General features: G+C 43.0%; 1 long non-coding RNA gene across 5 annotated transcripts in view; it reads right to left on the bottom strand.

Moving 5' to 3' along the window:
• LOC102153408 overlaps positions 1 to 5,512 on the bottom strand; it is a 71,174-nt gene extending 65,662 nt beyond the window's left edge. For 3 of the 5 annotated variants that reach the window (XR_005365638.1, XR_005365641.1, XR_005365639.1), the window contains exons 1-3: positions 5,296 to 5,512; positions 4,305 to 4,420; positions 4,018 to 4,161 (exon numbers count right to left, since the gene is read on the bottom strand). This is a non-coding gene — a long non-coding RNA (uncharacterized LOC102153408). The remainder of the gene's footprint in view (positions 1 to 4,017; positions 4,162 to 4,304; positions 4,421 to 5,295) is intronic. The other 2 variants (XR_005365640.1, XR_005365642.1) reach the window with 2 other exon arrangements.
• Positions 5,513 to 19,536: the final 14,024 nt, after the last annotated feature.

The raw sequence follows: 19,536 nt of genomic DNA, 5'->3' as shown, positions 1-19,536 counted from the left end.
TGCTTTCAGAAAGCAACCTGGGCACCACAAGCTGTAGTCACAGACAAGACATGTTCCTGGTAGCCAGGCCGGTGTCCTCCCTTCTCTCCAGCCAGACAGAGGGGCCTCACATCACTTCAGAGAGAAAGAGAGCTTGATTTGCTTGGGAACTTCCGTCTTGGGTCCTCAAAAAGCAGAGGGTTTATTTTCCCAAAGGAAAATTAACAGAGGACAATTTCCTTGTGTGTGTGTGTGTGTGTGTGTGTGTGTGTGTGTAGATGACGAAATGATTTAACCAAGGGAAGTATGTGAATGGTATGGAATAATGCCTGGAGAAGGTCACACATTTGCCCTGGAGTCAAGGAAGGCTGCATGTTATTTTGCTTGGAGCTCATCTGGCCTCTCCAGATTGGATAGCTCCAGGCTCCCGAGGCATGGTTGAACTATACAAATCTGATTTCATTTAAAATTGTGTATAGGGATCCCTGGGTGGGTTTAGCATCTGCCTTTGGCCCAGAGCGTGATCCTGGAGTCCCAGGATCGAGTCCTGCATCAGGCTCCCTGCATGGAGCCTGCTTCTCCTTCTGCCTGTGTCTCTGCTTCTCTCTGTGTGTGTGTCTCTCATGACTAAATAAATAAAATCTTTAAAAAACTAAAATAAAAAAATAAAATTGTGTACAAATGAATGTATTTATAAAATAATAATTAGTTCTGCAATTCTTGGAAAAGAAATGTGTGTATACATATATGGAAATATATATAAAGAAAAATATATATTTATATAGGCATATGTATTTTATATATATCAAATCCAATATCACATCATACGTGTGTGTGTGTGTGTGTGTGTGCATATAGCCCTTCTGGAAGAAGCCCAGGGATAGATGTTATGTAGAGTTTTCAATCCACAATGTCAGTAGCAGGAATGGCAGTTCCTCCTCCCCAAACCATCAGCTTGCATCTGATAAGACCAGCCAGTCACCAATATTATTCTGTAAGGGCCCTTGTCAACTGGCTTATCATAATCCAGTTTTTGGGGTGTGGTACCCTTTTGTGCTTGCTCTACACTGGAGCTAGGGCCCCCAAATGATCTTTTCTAAAGCTGTCTGTAAAATCTTCAAACAAGTGCAAAGTTGAACAGATCTGACTGCCCAGCTGGATGCTTCTATCACATGCCTTCCTTCTCTGGAGCTCATTGGGATCCCCAATAGGGAGCAGACCACAGCACCTGCCTATACCATCCCTCACCTACTTGCACTTTAGAACCAGCCCCCACCTCACCCCTCCACCTGCTAGTCCCATTCTCAGGAGGCTTCAGAGAAGTCAAAAATAGCTTCTCATCAGAAAAATTTCAGGCCCCTGCTTGAACATAAAAACCTTTGAGAATGGCCTTTTCAGCTTCAAAGCCACCGTGGTGGGCAAAGCTTCAAAGATAGGGCAGTGTTCACCTTTGATGGTCTGGGTCTTTAAAGCAGTGGTCTTAACCTTTTTCTAGGTCACAGAACCCTCTGGAAACCTAGTAAAAAGCTATGGAGTTACATGCCATTAAAATCAACAAGTTTAATGGAAAAGTTGCCTGCTGTTGCCATGGGCTTGTAGGCAACACCCTGAACACCACCCACAGACCCCACACACAATAAGGATTCTTACTCTGAAATCATGGCCAAGATGTCTACATGAAGGTATCTTTTCTAAGTCTTGTCTGAAGGACCAGAGTGAGCATCTATCTCTCTGATCTCATTTCTCAGTATTTTTACTTTTCCCAATTTCTCAGAGCTGTACTCCATCCATCCATCCATCCATCCATCCATTCAACCAACCATCCATCCATCCAGTGCTGACATTCAGTAAGTGCATATGATGTGGGTGGTATTTTTTATGGTCAGCATCTACTCTGATTGGTAGGGGCCTATGTCTCAGGCTTATTTTGAACATAACTCCTACATTTGTCATTCAGCTGTCCATCTATGCATCCTTCCATCTAACCATCTATCCACTGCCATTCAGTCATTGCAAAAGAAATTTCTATGTTCCAGAAACCATTCAAGGCAGTAGGAAGACAGTAGAAAACAAGGCAAGATTCCTGCCTTCCTGTCATTTGCAGTTGAATGAAGAGAGGGACAAACAAATAACAGTTACAAGACAATGGGAAAAATATGCTAGAGAAAGAGCAGGACACTTTGAGAGCATGTAGACGGGAACTTTGTCCAGATTTGGGGCCAGGGGTTAAGGAATGCCTTCTGAAGAAAAATATGTATTGTTGAGAATAAAGGATGAGAGTTACCCTCAATATAGGGCAGGAGGAACAGCAGATGAAAGAATATAAAGCTGTCCAGAGACCTGAGCTTTATCCTGAAGGCAATAGAGAGTCACTACAGGGTTTTAAGCAGAATAAATAATGATCTGATTTAAGGTTCCTGAAGATCACTCCAGCTCTCCAGAAGAGAAGATGCATTGGAGGAATCAAGACAAGGCACGAAGCCAGAGAAGGGTGTTGCAATGTCCCGAATGGTGGCCTAGATTTGATAATAGCAGCAGGGTTGGAAGAAAGTGGTGGGGCCTTTGGTGAGACATAGAGGGTAGGTTGGGATGGGTAGGTAAGGTTGGGATGACTTGCTAAATTAGAGGGTTGGCTAGGGGAGAAGGAAAATAAGGATAATGCTTTGGTTTTGAGTTTCAGCCATGAGGTGGCTGCATGTGCTGCTTATAGGAATGATGAGGAAGAGTGCAATTTGGCAGGATTATACAATAAAGGCAGCTTTGGACATGTTGGGTTTTAGTTGCTGGCAAGACACTCAAGCAGAGGTGTCTAGCAGCCAGTTGGGCTTAAGATGCAAGAAAGGTCCACCTGGCAATACAGAATTGTCACTAGAGTATATGTGATCTTTAAAGCCTAAAGTAGAGTGTGCAGAGCAGAGATTTTTCAGAAAGGAAATGTTGTAATCCCCTTCAGGGGACATTTTGGAAATGTATGCAAGTACTTTTAAACTGTCACTGTGATTGGGGACACTGGTCGGCTTTTATTGGGTGGGGCTCAGGTATGTTAAATGTCCTACAAAGCTGGAGACATTCCTACGTAAAGAATCCTTCATCTTGCATGACTCTCTTGCTGTTTATAATGACCTGTGTTTAGACACTAATTCCAAATAAGCAAAAAGCAATTTTTTGCATTGCTTTAATACACATTGATTTTTATATACATTGAATTTAATATACATTGATTTTCTAGGAATGTAACTATAGGGTAAGATGAGGAAAGATTTTTCCATAAAGACTGCTCCCATATTTGTATGTCCAGGCCAGACTTCTCCCCTGAAATTCTGCCTTGACTGTCATCTGCACGATCAACATCTCCACTTGGATGTCTAACAAGTAGAACAAACCAAAATTAAGACTGGACTGCTGGTCTTTCACCTGACTTAACACCTGCTCCACTCACTCTTACCCATCACCATGGGGAGGGACTTCAAGTTGCTTCTCCCACACCTTCAACTCATCCTTGACGCCTCTTTTTTCTCACTGACATCCAGTTCATCAGGAAATCCTGGTGGCTCTACTGTTGAAATACCTCCAGTAATTGACTATTGCCCATCTCCATCCCATTATCTCTGGCACTTGGTTTATTGCAATTACACTCACCTGGGCTCCCACTCTCATTCTTCCACTTGTACTCACCAGCAATAGAGTGATCCCATTATAACCTAAGTTGGACTACATCCCTCTTCTGCTCCAACCCCTTCAATAGCTTCCCATTTTGCTCAGAGAAAAAGCTAAAGTCTTGACAACAAACTATAAGACCTCTCAGATTCCTCTCCTGGACCCTGCTCTCTTGTCTCATCTCTCTCCCCACCCCCACTCACTCCTTCCAGCCTCAGTGGCCCCCTTGTTGTTTCTTAACATAACCTGCAGAGCATAATCTCATATTTCAGTCTCGACATTGGCTGTTCCTTCTGCCTACAGCACTATTCCCTCAATTATTTAAACAGCTAACTCCCACATCTTCAAGGTTGGGCTTAGATCTCAACTTTTCAGGGATACCTGAGTGGTTCAGCAGTTGAGTGTCTGTCTTCTGCTCAGAGTGTGATCCTAGGGTCCCAGGGTCCAGGGATGGAGGCCCGCATCGGGATCTCTACAGCGAGCCTTCTTCTCCCTCTGCCTGTGTCTCTGCCTCTCTGTGTGTCTCTCATGAATAAATAAATAAAATCTTTTTTAAAAAAAAGATCTCAACTCTACAGTAAGGTCCACACTATCATTTTTAAAATAGCAATTCACTTTTAGCCAGCACCTCTGAGCCCACTTCCCATATTCCCCATAGTCCTCCTCACCTTCTAACATATATATCATATCATTTGCTTCTTAGGTTTACACTGGATACATGTCCATCCTACGACATGTAACTTATTTTTGTTCACTTTTAATTCCCAAGTGTCTTGAATAAAACCTGGAGAATAATAAGTGCTCAATAATAATAATAATAATAATAAAATAATAATAATAAAATTTAATAATAATAATAATAATAAATATGTATTGATCATGTCTCCTGCACATTTCTTAACTGGATTTTTTTTGTTTTTTGGTTATTGAGTTTGATAAGTTATTTATAGATTTTGGATACCAGCTCTTTGCTAGAGGGTAATTATTCTAAGCAAAATAAGTCAGTCAGAGAAAGACAAATACTGTATGATCTCACTCATATATGGAATTTAAGGAACAAAACAGATGAAGATAGGGGAAGGGAAGAAAAATAAAATAAGATGAAAACTGAGAGGGAGGCAAACCATAAGAGATGCTGAATTCTAGGGCACAAACTGAGGGTTGCTGGAGGAGAAGTGGGTGAGGGGATTAGGTAACTGGGTGATGGGCATTAAGGAGGGCACATGAGGTAATGAGCACTGGGTATAATACACCATTGATGAATCACTAAATTCTACCTCTGAAACTAATATAACTCAATCAATCAATCAATAAATAAAGAATGAATGAATGAATGAATGAATGGTGGTAAAAATCAGCTCTTTATCATCATGTATTCCTCTCAAACTACTGATTCTGGTTTAAATTCCACAAGAGCTTTCCTTCTTGATATTCAACATCTAGCATTCAGAACCAAAAAAACAAAAATGAACTCACTGTCTCAGAATAGTAATGACAACAACAAAAGCTTTGTCTTTCAAGATTGTTGTCTCTTCTAGTTCAGATCCACCCAAAACCTTGCCTATGTCATTGGTGTCAGACCATGATTGTGATAAAGTTGGGGAATGAGATTGAGGTACTTCAGGGTGAGTGGAAGATATCACAGTAAGTAACCCTCACCTGATATCTCAAATTACTATCTGTATCTTTGAGCCACTCTGGTCTTTGGGACATTCTTTGGTTAAGTTATAATCTTACTTTCTCTGAACTTCATTGCTTATCCTTGGTTCCACTTTCTGGAAACTAAAAGGACAGGACTCCACCTTCTTGCATATGGAGGTCTTAGAGAGATTTGAGGACTGGGCTAAGTCCTCAGCCTTTGCTTCCCCTGTCATTGTCCTAGCATCTGGTCTTCTCATTTAAACATCTCCAGGCCCTTTATCTTCCTCCTATGACATGAGCTTAAGTCATATTAATGTCCTCATAATATCCTCTGCATGGGCTCAAATTTGTCTCTGTCCCTCTGCAGCACAGGCCCCGTGATTGGACACAATTATTTGAGTTGTTATGTAGTAGGTGCATGGTTGAGCAGGAGAAGTCGTACCTGACATTTTAGTTATCTATTTCTGCAGCCACTTCACAAATGTCCAGAAGCTCAAATGTTATCCTAAAGGCAACAGAGGGTAACTGAGGGGTTTTAAGCAAGAGAATAATGAGCAGAATTGAGTTTCACTAAGATCACTCCTGCTCTTCAGAGAAGAGAATGGACTGGAAGATTCAAAACCAAAGGCAGAAAATCAGTTAGTAAGCTGTTACAGTGTTCCAGATGGTGGCTGGCTCATTTGGAACGTCTGGCCCTTAAATTCTTTTAACACATGTTTTGTGAAGCTAGATTACCTCTGTCTTAGGCTTTTGAACTCAGATTTCAGTCTCCTTATTCAGGGTTTGGGTGACAAGGACCCTCATTACCTTTTACTTAAACCTTTAGTCACTCATTTGAGTGAAGACAAAATGGTTCTTCATGCTTCTATAATGTGCTTCTATGTTTTTACTTGGCATCATTTTTCTGTGTATTCAGGTTTTACATTCCCCCACGCCTGCTCAAGAATCTGAGAGTCCTTTGAAGAGACATTCTGGGTTGTTTTCACCTTTTGTCTCCCCACATCACATAGCAAAGTGCCTTGTATGTAGCAAACAGCGAACCTTGTATTTGTTGAATTAAGCCAGGGTGAATGGGGCTGAATTAAGAGCTGCTGTTAAAATGCATTTGTATCTTTGGGGTAAATCCCCAACAGTGCAATTGCTGGGTCGTAGGGCAGGTCTATTTTTAACTGTTTGAGGAACCTCCACACAGTTTTCCAGAGTGGCTGCACCAAATATGCTCACCGGGCTCCATAAGACATTAAGGTGCCCAATAAAACTGTGGCACAGGGCAGCCCAGGTGGCTCAGCGGTTTAGCACTGCCTTCAGCCCAGGGCCTGATCCTGGAGACCTGGGATCGAGTCCCACATCAGGCTACCTGCATGGAGCCTGCTTCTCCCTCTGCCTGTGTCTCTGCCTCTCTCTCTCTCTCTCTCTTTCTCTCTCTCTCTGTGTCTCTCATGAATAAATAAATAAAATCTAAAAAAAAAAACTGTGACACAGATTACTTTATTGGATCGGATAATAACCACCCAGTAGGCAGTGAAGGGTTGTGGCACGGGAAAGTGCAGCTGAGCCTTGAGAGGCTCTTCCAGGGATAGTTGTAGGCATAGAAATGAGACACGAGCCTAGCCCAACTGAAGTGGCAAGCAGTTAAAGGCAGTGTGGGTTGAAGCCAGAATAAACCAAGTTCTAGTTCCAACACCACTACTTACTGGCCTTTGACCTCAGGAAAGTTAATAAAGCCCTCCAGACCTTGGTCTTACACAGTCGATGGCTAAGACTTGCCCAACTCACCTTTCATCTCTGAAAGTTACACACACTGCAATGTAGAACACATGTCCCCAGTATAGGGTGTAGACTTGTGCCTGGCACACAGTAGGCACTCAAAGATCTCAGCTGAATGAAAGGATGAAATTGTGAGACATTAGCTGTGCATGGATGTGAACACCAGCACCACTCTTTTCACCCCACTTGCTCTGGTTACTCATGTCAGTTCCGGAGCCTCACTTTTTGTATCTGTGAAACGGGAAGTACAATATCTTCTTTTCCGTTTATTACAAAGATTAAATGAGAAGGCATGCAAAGCACCTTGCAATGAGTACCGATTCTCTCCGTGTCCTGTTGCTAACACACCAAAGGCCATTACCACACATTTCTGGCAAGAAAAGAAATTGCTTGGCCTCCAACTTTACCTGAAATGTTCCCTTCCAAATGAATTTCCAAGTGAGCCACACATGAATGGCTTTCGGTGGACTTCTTCTAGCTGCATGTGAACTTGGACTGAAGTTTTATGCACTCAGGTGCCTTCACTTGCCTTCCCCACAAAAAAAGACACAAAAATGTGCATATGTGCACTCACCCTGCTCTGAACAATAGCAGTAAACAACCCAGAGGCTGCAGAAGCCAAGCATCAGGCCCAGCATGGCTATGAATTTTGAGCAGCCTTCACATAAATGGGCATGTGGCCCCCATCTGAGTGGAGAGTTTACAGCTCACAGGTGCAAGAACAATTTTTCAATTAGGGGTGATATTGTTCTTCATCATGTTTTCCAGGAGCCCTGTGGGAGGAGGGGCTCAGGCCAGGTGGTAAACCCAGCACAACAGTTTCAGTTTAGCAGACTGAGATATGTTTTCGCAAATAAGCTTCTGATCTGATGGCTTTGTGGTGTCAAAGTGTACGGCATGATTGATTCCACTTGAGTGGAAAACCAGGCTCCGTGATAATCTTTTAAAAATTCTTGCTACTGTATGGACTTATTCACAGGCCACTCTCTATCTGATTTTGCTGAATTGTCCTTTTGGTTCAATTGTCAGTCATTGGTTTTCTCTTTCAAAGTCTCTTCTATCTGTCTTGTCCTTTCCAAGCAAGGCTTTGTTCCTCCTGGTTGGAATGATTACACAAGGCAGTGGAGCTTGTGCTGAGAATTTGAAAGCATGGAGGCGAGGCAGATGGGTGGTCCACGTTGGGAGACCCACGTGGGAATATGGAGAGAGGACAATAAAGAAACTGGGATGTGCAGAATTGGAGATTGATCAGGATGCAAAGGGAAATGAGGCTGGAAACAAGTCAGAGTCAAGTTGTTGAGTAACTTGATTGCCTTATAAATGAATTTTTGACTTCATTATGGGACCCCCTGGGGAGCCATGGAGAGCTGTAGGGAAGAGGAATTTTGTCATCTGTCTGGTGTCTGTGTGCAAAGGACAGATTGGAGCAGGGACTAGCAGGGACAAGATTAGTTAGGTTTATTTAGGTTTCTTACTGGGTGGAGAACAGAGGGAATGTAACTCAACACAATGTGTTTTGAGCCCAACTGTATTAACAGGCACTGTGCTAAAGCTGCAGAAAGCCGAGATATGAACAGTATCACAGTCTACTCTCAAGATGTGCAATGCAAGATGGACTCATATCCGGCAAGCACTCATGCATATTTGCACTGTCAGGAATGCTTTTGACTGCACGTAACATCATAGTGGCTGAGTGATAACATGGAATTCCCTCCTGGGACAGGAAGTCTGGAGGTCGCCACTACTGTGTGTCCCGTAAGTAGCCATGCTGTCATCTTCTCTCATTTTCCCCTTCTGTTTCCACCATGAGTCACACTCCTCAGTGTAGCTACTACACAGTTGGGAGGAAGGGTGTGTGGCTTGAAGCCAGGTGGGAACCTACCATTGACGATTTTGTTGTTGTTTCCCCAGACTTGCAACCTTTGCAGTGACCTTAATTCATATCCATAAAACTGGCCAGCAATTCCCAGGAGGAAAATACTTAGTTCTCTTGGCATTCCCCATGCCCAAATGCTCCAGCACCCTTACTCTTTCTTTTTTTTTTTTTTTAATTTTTATTTATTTATGATAGTCACACAGAGAGAGAGAGAGGCAGAGACACAGGCAGAGGGAGAAGAAGGCTCCATGCACCGGGAGCCCAATGTGGGATTCGATCCTGGGTCTCCAGGATCGCGCCCTGGGCCAAAGGCAGGCGCCTAACCGCTGCGCCACCCAGGGATCCCCCTTACTCTTTCCATATTGGAAATTGCTTCCCAAAGATTTCAAGTGCAAAGACTCTTCTAAAATCTAAAAAAAAATAATAATAATAATGTGTAGCCAACCTCCTCCCTCATGGTAAAAGTCATATATTTAATGCTCATTAACCGAGAAGCCGTATTATGGCTAAAATCTGTGATGAATTTAGAGGTTGCTTTTTAAAAAATTTCTGCTTTATTACCCAAAATAGAATTTTGTCTGTGCAGAGGTAACTACACATTTCATGAAAAGATGAACATGTGAACCTGTGAGACATCCTATCTATCTACTCTACAGACAAGTCTAAAACATTCATGGATTTGAGGACCCATGGCCCCATGACTTCTGGGAGGTGTCTAATTTCTGATTTAAAATATTTGGGGTTCACAACAAATCTGTGGAGACTTTTTAAATGAGGAAAACAAACACCTGGTTTCAAAACATATATTCAAACATAATAAAAGTAGATCTGCCAAGGCAGGGACTTCAGCATCAAACTGTATTTACACCTATTCCCATGCCAACATGCCTTGGGAATTCTTTCTTTTTTTTCTTCTACTCCCTGCCTCTTAGCAGAAGTGAAGCTAACCTCTGTTGTTCTACTTCTGACCCCTTCCATGCCCACATGCTCTACTCGGCACAAGGTTCTGGCCTGGAGTGTACAGGGTGATTTGTCATTTTACAAAACAAATATGGTTTGGGCAAGAAGAGAGCCAAGTGATAAATAATCCCAAACCAGAAAGCTACTGTGGAAGTTTTGGAGCAAGAGAGAAAAACAAAAACAAACTCCAACAAAACATAAAAGCTCAGGATGATTTATTTCATAATTTAAAAATCAAAATCGCCTTCGGGCAGTAGGACTTGTTTGCCCAGTTTTACCCTAGAGTGAGTCATAATAGCTAAGTTATATACCCTTGGAAAAACCAGGGCTTTTCTAGTGGGAGCACTGAGATGTCATTAAGCCTGGAACTGTGTGCGGCAGTGCCAGAATCAAATGTCCTTTGAAATCGAGACCAGCAGAGAGAAAGCCTCAAGGCTGGTGCTACGTTCCTTCTGACCAAGTCTAGTCCCCATAGTCTCATCTAGGAGGTGGCAGAGAAAGAACTGGGGGGGAGCAGAAAATCACTTTGGCCTTAGGGGCAGGGCTCTAGACAGATGTGGGGGAGATTTATAAATTCAGAGCTGGGTGGGTAGCAGGCTGTTAATGACATGGGACAGATTGAATTCTGTCTAAAATTGGGACATAGTCTGGATACAGCCACCAATAAGTCCAGACCTGAATCAGCTATCTCCTGCCCCAATAGTGCAGTGTAACAAACAGTCCCCAAACCTCAGAGGCCTACGACAAGCACTGGTTTTCTAGCACAAGTTTATGAGCCAGGTTGAGCTGGCCTTACTGTTGTGTCTGTGATCAGTGGGTGGGCCCCCCCAGGGCATGGCTCATCTAGAACATTTTTGTTTACAGGTCTGGTAGTTGGCTGGTTATCAGCTGAAGCAATGAGGGTGTAGGGAGAAAAAAGTTTCTCCTGGCCCTCTTAGGGGCCCCACCTGGGTCTGAAAATTAAACTGGCAAAGATTAGCAGGAGAAAAGCATATAAATTTATCTAATCATGCTTTATGTGACACAGGAGACCTCATAAGGAAATGAAGACCCAAAGAAACAGCTAAACCTGAGTGTGTTTATGCTGGGTTTGATGAAGAGTGGACAGTCATAGAGAAATAGGAGAGAACAAAGATGAGTATAGGAAAGTGTAGGAAACTGAAGGAAACAATAGTAAGGCCTGATTGTTTGGATACTTCTATCCCTTTGCCTCCAGATGGAAAGATTCTCCTTTCCAGCAGGTACGGGAAGAGTACCTCTCATATGAGGATTCTATGAACTGCAGCTGCAGGGGGAGAAGGACAGAAACAAGGTCAAGGTGACCTTTCTGCTTCTGCCATTTTTCTCAAACTCCCTCAGCTTAAGATATTATATATGCCAAGGTGCCATATTTTGGGGTACCAAGTCCTGAACCATATAAGACAGAACTGGCCCACACGTCCACCATCATCCCACAGGCTAGCCTGGGGTTGCTCGTGCAGTGGTAGCAAAGTTTCAAGAAAGAACAGAAGCAGAAAAGACCAAGCCACAAGGCCAGCTCAGATTCTTGGGATGGGAAAAAGAGATTCTAAATCCTGACGGAGGAGAAATCCAATGGCAATGGGCACAGATACAAAGGCAGGTGGAGAACGGGGGTGTGTGTCTTCCACTCCCCCATAAGAAAAGCCCACCTGACAATGTTGCAGAGGAGAGTTTATGAAGCCACAGGGATTAGGGTGAAGATTTATTTGTTAGAAGACAGATTTCATCTCAGCACATGCAAGAGGAAAGAGTCCAAACTATCCCATTGTAAAACAGGCTGCCATAAGAACTAATATTTTTACATCATGATAATTACTAACATGAATTAAATAAATGCTTCTTATGTGCACCAAACAATGTTCTGAGTGGCTCACAGGAATAATCGTCACAATAACACCACAAGCAGAATGCCATGGCCTCTCATGCATGTGTGTTCTGCAGAAAGAGGTCTGCCTGGCTGAGGGACCACAGTGCCTGCCAAGGCTCGAGCCCAGGTGTGGAGCTGTGTTCACTTGGAGGAATGAGAACCTTTTTCTCATTCATGTCCAAGTGATGCATGAACTGGCAGTAGCCCTGCCTGCTTAGGAAGTTGGCATTGTTCTGGCTCTCATTTTGGAGCTAAACAAAATGAGGCCTTAGGGAGTTTAGGTAAGTTGTCCAAGAATACATAGGTTTTGAGCAAAGCAAAGATTTGAACTCACTCTAATTCCACAGCCATAGAACTATCCTGCCTCACAAGGTCCTTGCAGCAACCAGCTAGGAAGAGAATGGGATTTGCATTTTATAGATGAGCCATTCGAAAGCACAAATGAAGGAACTTGCTGGAAAATTAAGGGGCTCAGGTACTAGATGGATCAGTACAGGGGCTTATTCCCATATCCATCTAATTCCAAAGGCTATTGGCTTTTAGCCATAACTTGTCTTCTCTCCATTAATAGTCTAAGAAGTTCTCTATTACTAAGGGCATTCAAGAAGAGACTGGGATGCTAGGAGAGATTAATTCATCCACTAGGGAATTATAATTTAATGTCCTTTTACCTTTGAAATCCTGTAAGATTGGCAGAGAAGATTCACTTGGCTGCTCCATTCAGGACCTGGTCAATCCCAGTGTTCTAAAGTAAGATCAAGACAAGGAGCTCCCTTGGATGAAAACAAGTATCCAAAGCAAGACAGGCATGGAGATCTGGTGAGGACATTTATTATCTTTCATTATATACCTAATCCAGACTAGGGGACTCTGGGAAGACTCAGGGCCAGTGGTTTCACCTGGATCCTATTAACTGCCCATTATCTACAATGGATGCTGGCAGACACTCTTCCTTCTGGAAGTCATCCCCAGACGTGCCAAACTGTTCTGATGTCATGACTGTGTCATACAGAGAACAATCTATGGTAAAACGTCTGGCTCTGTGTGTCAGACTCACCATTGTGGCTCTGGAAGACTCACGAGGAGCAGAGGGAGTCTGAAGCTGGACCACCAGAAGTCAGGATATCCAGAGGCCCCCCATAAACATTCCTCTTTCCCACCTCTATCACTCTCTGGTCTAATTCCAATCCTTCTAGACTCAGCCTAGCAGCCTCAGGTTCCTTTGGATTGGGTACCTAAGTCATCTCACCTATACCAGCTTATAGTGTTTCTTCGATGCTCCAGATTTTTAAGTGGTCCTGCACCACCCCCACCGCAACAAACCCTCCTTGCCCCCAAGCTCTGTCCCAGTGCAGTATAAAGGTTGACACTATAAAAGTATAAAAGGTTTATACTTTTTTAAAGCATAACCCAAGCTTAGTGGACCAATTCCCCTAGGACTTACTGTTTATCCCACAGTGACATTGAGTTTGAGATCTGGTTGCATAACTGCTTCTTTGCATGACCTTGGGCTAGTTGCATGAAACTCTGTAAGCCTCCATTTCCTCCTCTGTACATGAGGAAACACTATCTTCCAGGATTGCATTAAGAATTCAGTGGGACAAAGTCTATAAAATGCTTAATACAGTGCTGGCAGTTGGTAAGTGCTTGTTAATTCATATCTCCCGTCCAAGCCTCCCTCAAAATCTGCTCCCACGCTAATGAGATTCTAGGCTTAGGTGAATAACCATCCACTCAGCTTCTCTGCTTTGATGCCTAATGGGCACTTCCAAAGCTACACAGCTTTCCCAACCTCAGTAGATGGTAACACCAACCTTCTAGAGCTCAAGCCAGCATCATCATCCCCCCTTTTTTAGCATATCCCACTCCCAATCTCACTGGTTCTGCATTCAGAGCATACTCAGGACCTGACCATCTCTCACTACCTCTATGACCCCAAAGAGCCAGTTACTTCCATCTCTCACCTAACTGAAGTGAGCTTCCTCACCTATCTCACTGCCTCCACTTTTGATGGAATCTGAGGATAATCAATCCTCTCCAGCTGTAAGTAAGACCACATCCTCCCTCTGCTCAAAACCCTCCATAGCTTCCCATTTCACTCAGAGTCAAAGCCGAAGTCCTGGCAATGGCCTACAAGGCCCTACATACTGTGCTCCCCCACTTTTCTTTTTGACCTCATCTCCTACTCTCCCCCTTGCTCTTTTCTCTGCACCCATAGGGACCCCACTGCTGTACCTCAAAACCTACCAGGCACACTCCACATAAGAGCCTTTGCATGGCCTGTGCCATCACTTCCAAGTGTGTTCCTAAGATATCCGCGTGCTCATTCTCTCCTTCATGTTTTCCATCATGGGCTGCTTCCTAAAAGATAGCCACCTTACCACCTTTTGCAGATGCAAACCTCCCTCTTATCAGTACTTTCCAGCTTTTTAACCATGTTTCCCCACCACCATCCCATTTTATTAAGCATGTATCATATTCTAACATATTACATAGCTTACTCATTTGTTGTATTTTTTACTACTTCTCCTCTCCAGCTAGGATGTAGACTCCAACAGGGCAGGGTTTTTTTTTTTTATCTAACAGTCACTGATAGACTCCAAGTGCTTGTCATGGTGCCTTGTGAAAAGTAAGTAACACAGATATTTGTTGGAGGAATGAATAGACTAATCGTAGCTGTTAGTGTTATCATGTTTTGAGCCCCGTAAAGGAGGCCATGTCTGTATTCCCAACACTTACCACAGGGCCTGGCACTGCTGGGATACTCAGCATAGATCTGCTAAAAGTACGAAACCAAGAAACTTCTCCTTCCTTGAGATGGAGATGCCCAACACTACGCTCATATTGGCTTCCCTAAAAGGACAACCCCTCATGTCACGTCCAGAGAGCAAGATTGCCAATGACATGTAATTTAAAACCTGAGATGCCTGTATATAAAGTCCTACTCAGGTAAATGGGATCAAATAGCAGGACATTTCCACTCTACCAGGTGGATATTCTGGATTCAATATGGTCTCACATTCTCTCCCAGGCTTCTCACGTGACTCCCCTGGGTGGGGTAAGGGGGAGATAAATTTGGCAGTATCCATCCAAAGGTTGGTGGTCTTACTTCAGCCAGGTAATCCCAAGCCTCATCAGAGTCTTGCTTTAATATCTGATCAGTGAGAAGCCATTGCCTCCCTAATATCTATTGTGAGCCTCCTACATGTCTCCCAGACCTGGAAGACCTGACAATCTTCTTGTGACACTCTCAACCCTGCAGAGTGTGCATTCCACCTGGGGCTATAGGAGTCTTCAGATCACCATATCACAGTTAATCGTGCATATGAAGTAGTGGGAAGAATTCCAGCTTCTACTGGAATCTCCAGTGTGCTAATTATTCATGGTGTGACCTCAAGTAAGTGGTTTAATCTCAGTGGGACTCAGTTTCCTCGTCCATAAAATGGACATAATTAAATTTACGATTTGTTTTTTGTGTGGGGATTATAGAGGAAATAAATGTTCTTTCCCTCTTAGACCCTAAATTCTCTATGACAGAGAAACTTTTTTTAAATCGTTTTATTCATTCATTTATTGAGCACCTACATTTATTGAGATCCATACAAGATCTCCAAAAGACAAATATTAAGTCACTATCCCTGTCTTGGAGGGGGTTCTTGTTCTATAACAAACCACTATAACTTAAAGTGCTGTGTTAAAATGAGATTACGAACAAATGCCATAAGAACACAGGGTAGAGAGTAATGATACCTAGAAGGATCAGGGAAGCCATGAAACAGAATATGATGTGTGAACAGAGTTTTGAAATATCAGTTTGCCAGGCAGACAAGAGGGTTAGGAGGAAGGGTGTTTGAGGCAGAGGGAACAGCATAAGAAATGGCACCTGTTATTCACCAATGTAATTGTGACTCCTCAGCCTCCAGTATAAAAGTTCAACACATGGAGATTCCAGGTAAATACATGTTAGATGAACAGCTCTTTATTAAGAACACCGTACAGCCATTATGGTCTGTTTGGGTCATCCAAGGGGCCAGTCCAACATTTTGGGAATGCAGGGGGATCAGCACTCAACAGTCCTGCCACTGCTTGCTTGATTTGTGAAATAACTATGAGCCTTGGGAGGGCAGGAAGTGGATACCAAGAGACTGTAGACATGAGGGTGAGCCTCTGCCTTCCTCTCGAGTTAGCCATACTGGGATGATGATCTGATATTTTTATCCACACACTTGGCTTCTAATCTCCTCCAGTTTAACCCTACCTTTACTGATGACCAAAGGCAAATACTGGAAAGAAGTATGAACCAGTTTTCAAGGAACAGAGATAGGAAATGACATCTCTTGAGCATGCAGATATCACTAAAAGCATTAACATAAGTGCTTATGGCCCCACTTCCTAGAGAAGAAGCTGAGGTGGGAGACTTTATGTTTTGTGCTAGTAAATGGCAGAGCTGGGATTATAAATTGGGGTGTGAAAATAGTCAGCCTATTTTCCTTGCTGCTAAGGATTGAATGGATGTGTGCCCCCAAATTCATATGTTGAGGTCCTGATTCCAGTGTGAGAGTATTAGGAAATGGGGTCTGTGGGAGGAAATTCAGTTTAGATGAGGTAATGAGGATGGGTCCCCCATGATGGGATTGGTACCTTTGTAAGAAGAGGAAGAGAGACCTGAGCTTGCTCTCTCTCTGCCATGTGAGAGAACATAGCAAAAGATGCCTGTTTGCAAGCTAGGAAGAGGGTTCACATCAAGAGCCAAATCATCCAGCACCCTGATCTTGGACTTCCAGCCTCTTGAGCCATGAGAAATGAGTCAGACAGCCCATCTTATTTTGTTATGGCGGCCTGACCAGACTGAGACACTTGTCCTCAAGAGACATACGTGCCTGGCAGCCCTAAGCAAAAGCACCTGTCTTACCCTGTTCCACCAGCAAGCTCCTCAGGAAATGATGGGATGACTGGGTCTTCTCTGTCTGTCTCTTGTGCCTCCTTTAACATTTGTCAGTTTTGGTTCCTGGGCCACTGAGTTTTCTAGAGTCCCAAATAGTCCTGAGGAAGGTGACTAGTCGTAAGATGTCTGAGCACACCATAAGTGCAGGAATTGCTCTCTGCTGTGGGGAGCTGACCAGGGATGAGGGTCCTTGGGGCAGGTCTGGATGGTAGTATACACAGAAGTCACCAGGGGTACCTAACCAGAAAGAATAAGACAGCCAGCAGCAATGCTGAAAACCTTGGAAGGCATAGCCATGGAAAACAGACCCTCCTGGCTATGTGTATGTGACAGAGACAGAGACAGACAAGAGACAGACATGGGGGATGGGCAAAAGCACATGATCATGGGGTGAACTTGAAGAGGGAGTGTACAAATAAAGCAATGTTCACTGGAGAAACATCCAAGAATTCCTTCTTCGGCAGACATTTCAAATACCCTCAGACACCACGTCCATTCATTCCACTAAGGCCCTCTAACAAGTCTTTAATTTTGATAAACTGAACTATTTGTTTCACCAAGTACCAGAAATTCAAACCTGTGTTAGAGACCTAAAGGCTTTATATGGAATATGACATAGGCTTTTCTACCCAACCACTCCAAACAATATTAATCTGGGTAATGTAGTTCTCAAGGTCAAGTAAATTGTCCACTCTAATATTAAAAAATGACATTTTTTGTACACATAAACTAAATACTAGATTGAAGATAAATGATGTGGTGTGTGGATGACAAGCTAAAGCTTATTACTCTTTAGAGGCTCTCTGTCAAAACTGTGTCTATCTCTTCATCATTTTCCTGGAAGGAAGCATAAGATGACAGAATCAGGCGGTGACGATCTTGATTGGACGGTATGGGGAACTAACTGTCATTGTATGGAATTGTACAGAGGTGTTTGTTAGGTCCTGCACTTGTGTCTAAAAAAACCAGCGTAGGCTGTCCCAAGATGGGCCGCTTTGGCATGAAGATTATTTTGAGTTAAAAAGCAATCAAAACCCAGCAGATTCAGGAAAAGCTCTTTACCTCCCCCTCAACTGCCTGAAAAGAATTTGGATAGAAGACTTGCTCCAGAAAGAGAGCTATCATATCACCACAGATAACTACATTTTACTGTGAACTAGGTATGGCGGACAGGGAGAAACCTAACAAGACCTGTTTGATCAAAGTCCTTTAGATCTCATTCTTTCCAAGTGATCTAGCAAACATTTACTCGTTTTCATCTTCCTGTACATTGCATCCCTTCCCTCTGTAGTCCCAGACCCCTACCCCCTTCTCTTTACTACAGAATTACATATATACTTCATTTTACCTGTCTTTGGAATTTACTTATCTGCATGGATTCTCTATGTGTACACATCACTAAATTTGATTTTCTCTTGTTGATCTGTCTCATGTCTATTTGATTCTTTGTCCAGCTAGAGGGCCTTTGAAGAGGACAGGAATTCTTGCCTCCCTGACTCCAGCTGGCACTCGTCCTCACAGAACAGTGAGGACAATATGGTAGCAGCCCACAGAAGGCTCAGAGTAAATCAGCCATGCTAAGCACCTACCGAAGCCACACCTATTACCTCCAAGCATCCTTGAACACAGAAAAAGCTGGATAAATGTTTGTTGAGCTTAATATGAGATGAATAAATACAAGCATAGAAATGAAAATAAGAATAGCTATCCTGCTATTCTCCAAGTTGGGCAAAACACATATGCAAGGTTGGGATTTGTCCTGAGTCACCATACTTTGAGGACTATACACATCCTGAAATACGGTTGGGGATTTGGTGCCTGGATCTCAAAACAATGTCATAAGAAGAAAATTGAAGAAATGGAGAACATTTAGCCCAGAAGACCACTTCTGGGGCAGGATCATTGTCCTCAGAAAATAGAAGGCTCTGGATGTAGGAAAGAGAATCTCAATGACTTTATATGGTCTTAAGGAGAATGGAACCCTGCATGTGAGTTACTGAGTTACATTTACCTTAGAATTACCTCAGAATTTAAATTTTATCAATTTTATAATGGTAGAACTTTAGGGATGACTTAATAGGAAGTAAGCCAACTACAACTAAATGTCTCCAAGAAATGTTCTATCAGGTGATAGATTCAAAGTTAGCCTGGATTACCTTTAAAGGCAAAAAAAAAAAAAAAAAAAAAAAACCACAAAAAACCTTTGATTCTATGAAAGAGGCAGGTGGGTATCACTATATTAGTTGGAATAAGAGGTAGGCTGCCATAAAAAAAGAGACTCAAACTTTCAATCACTTAAAGAGCAAAAAAAATGGGTGCCTGTGTGGCTCAGTTGGTGAAGCATCTGCCTTTGGCTCAGGTCATGGTTTCAGGGTCCTGGGACTGAATCCAATGTTCAGCTCCCTGCTCATTGAGGAGTCTGCTTCTCCCTCTGCCTCTCTCCCCACTTATGCTCTCACTTTCTCCGTCTCTCTCAAATAAATAAAATCTTTTTAAAAAATTTTTTTAAATAAAAAAGCAAAGAAATTTGTGACTCTCTGCATAACAGTGTAGGGGGCAGACTGTCACCCTCTGCTTAAAATCAGCATGGGAACCAGACTGGGGTGGGATTGGAGTGTAGCTCTCCCTTCAGCATGAGGCTCCCAACACTATCCCAATAATCACCATAGCCAATCAATGGGGAGGAAATAGGTAAAGTCCAGGACTGAGGCTTCTTATTATCCAGGGGATACAGAAATCACACACATTACTTCCACTCCTATTCCATTGGTATGCCTGGTCACATGACTCTATCTCACTGCTAGGGATGCTAAGAAGTGTAGC

Source organism: Canis lupus, chromosome 10 (assembly GCF_011100685.1).
Source record: "Canis lupus familiaris isolate Mischka breed German Shepherd chromosome 10, alternate assembly UU_Cfam_GSD_1.0, whole genome shotgun sequence".
NCBI classification, from domain to species: Eukaryota; Metazoa; Chordata; class Mammalia; order Carnivora; family Canidae; genus Canis; species Canis lupus.
Note: the sequence above shows the minus strand (reverse complement) of the source record. Positions and strands in the feature narration are given on the sequence as shown.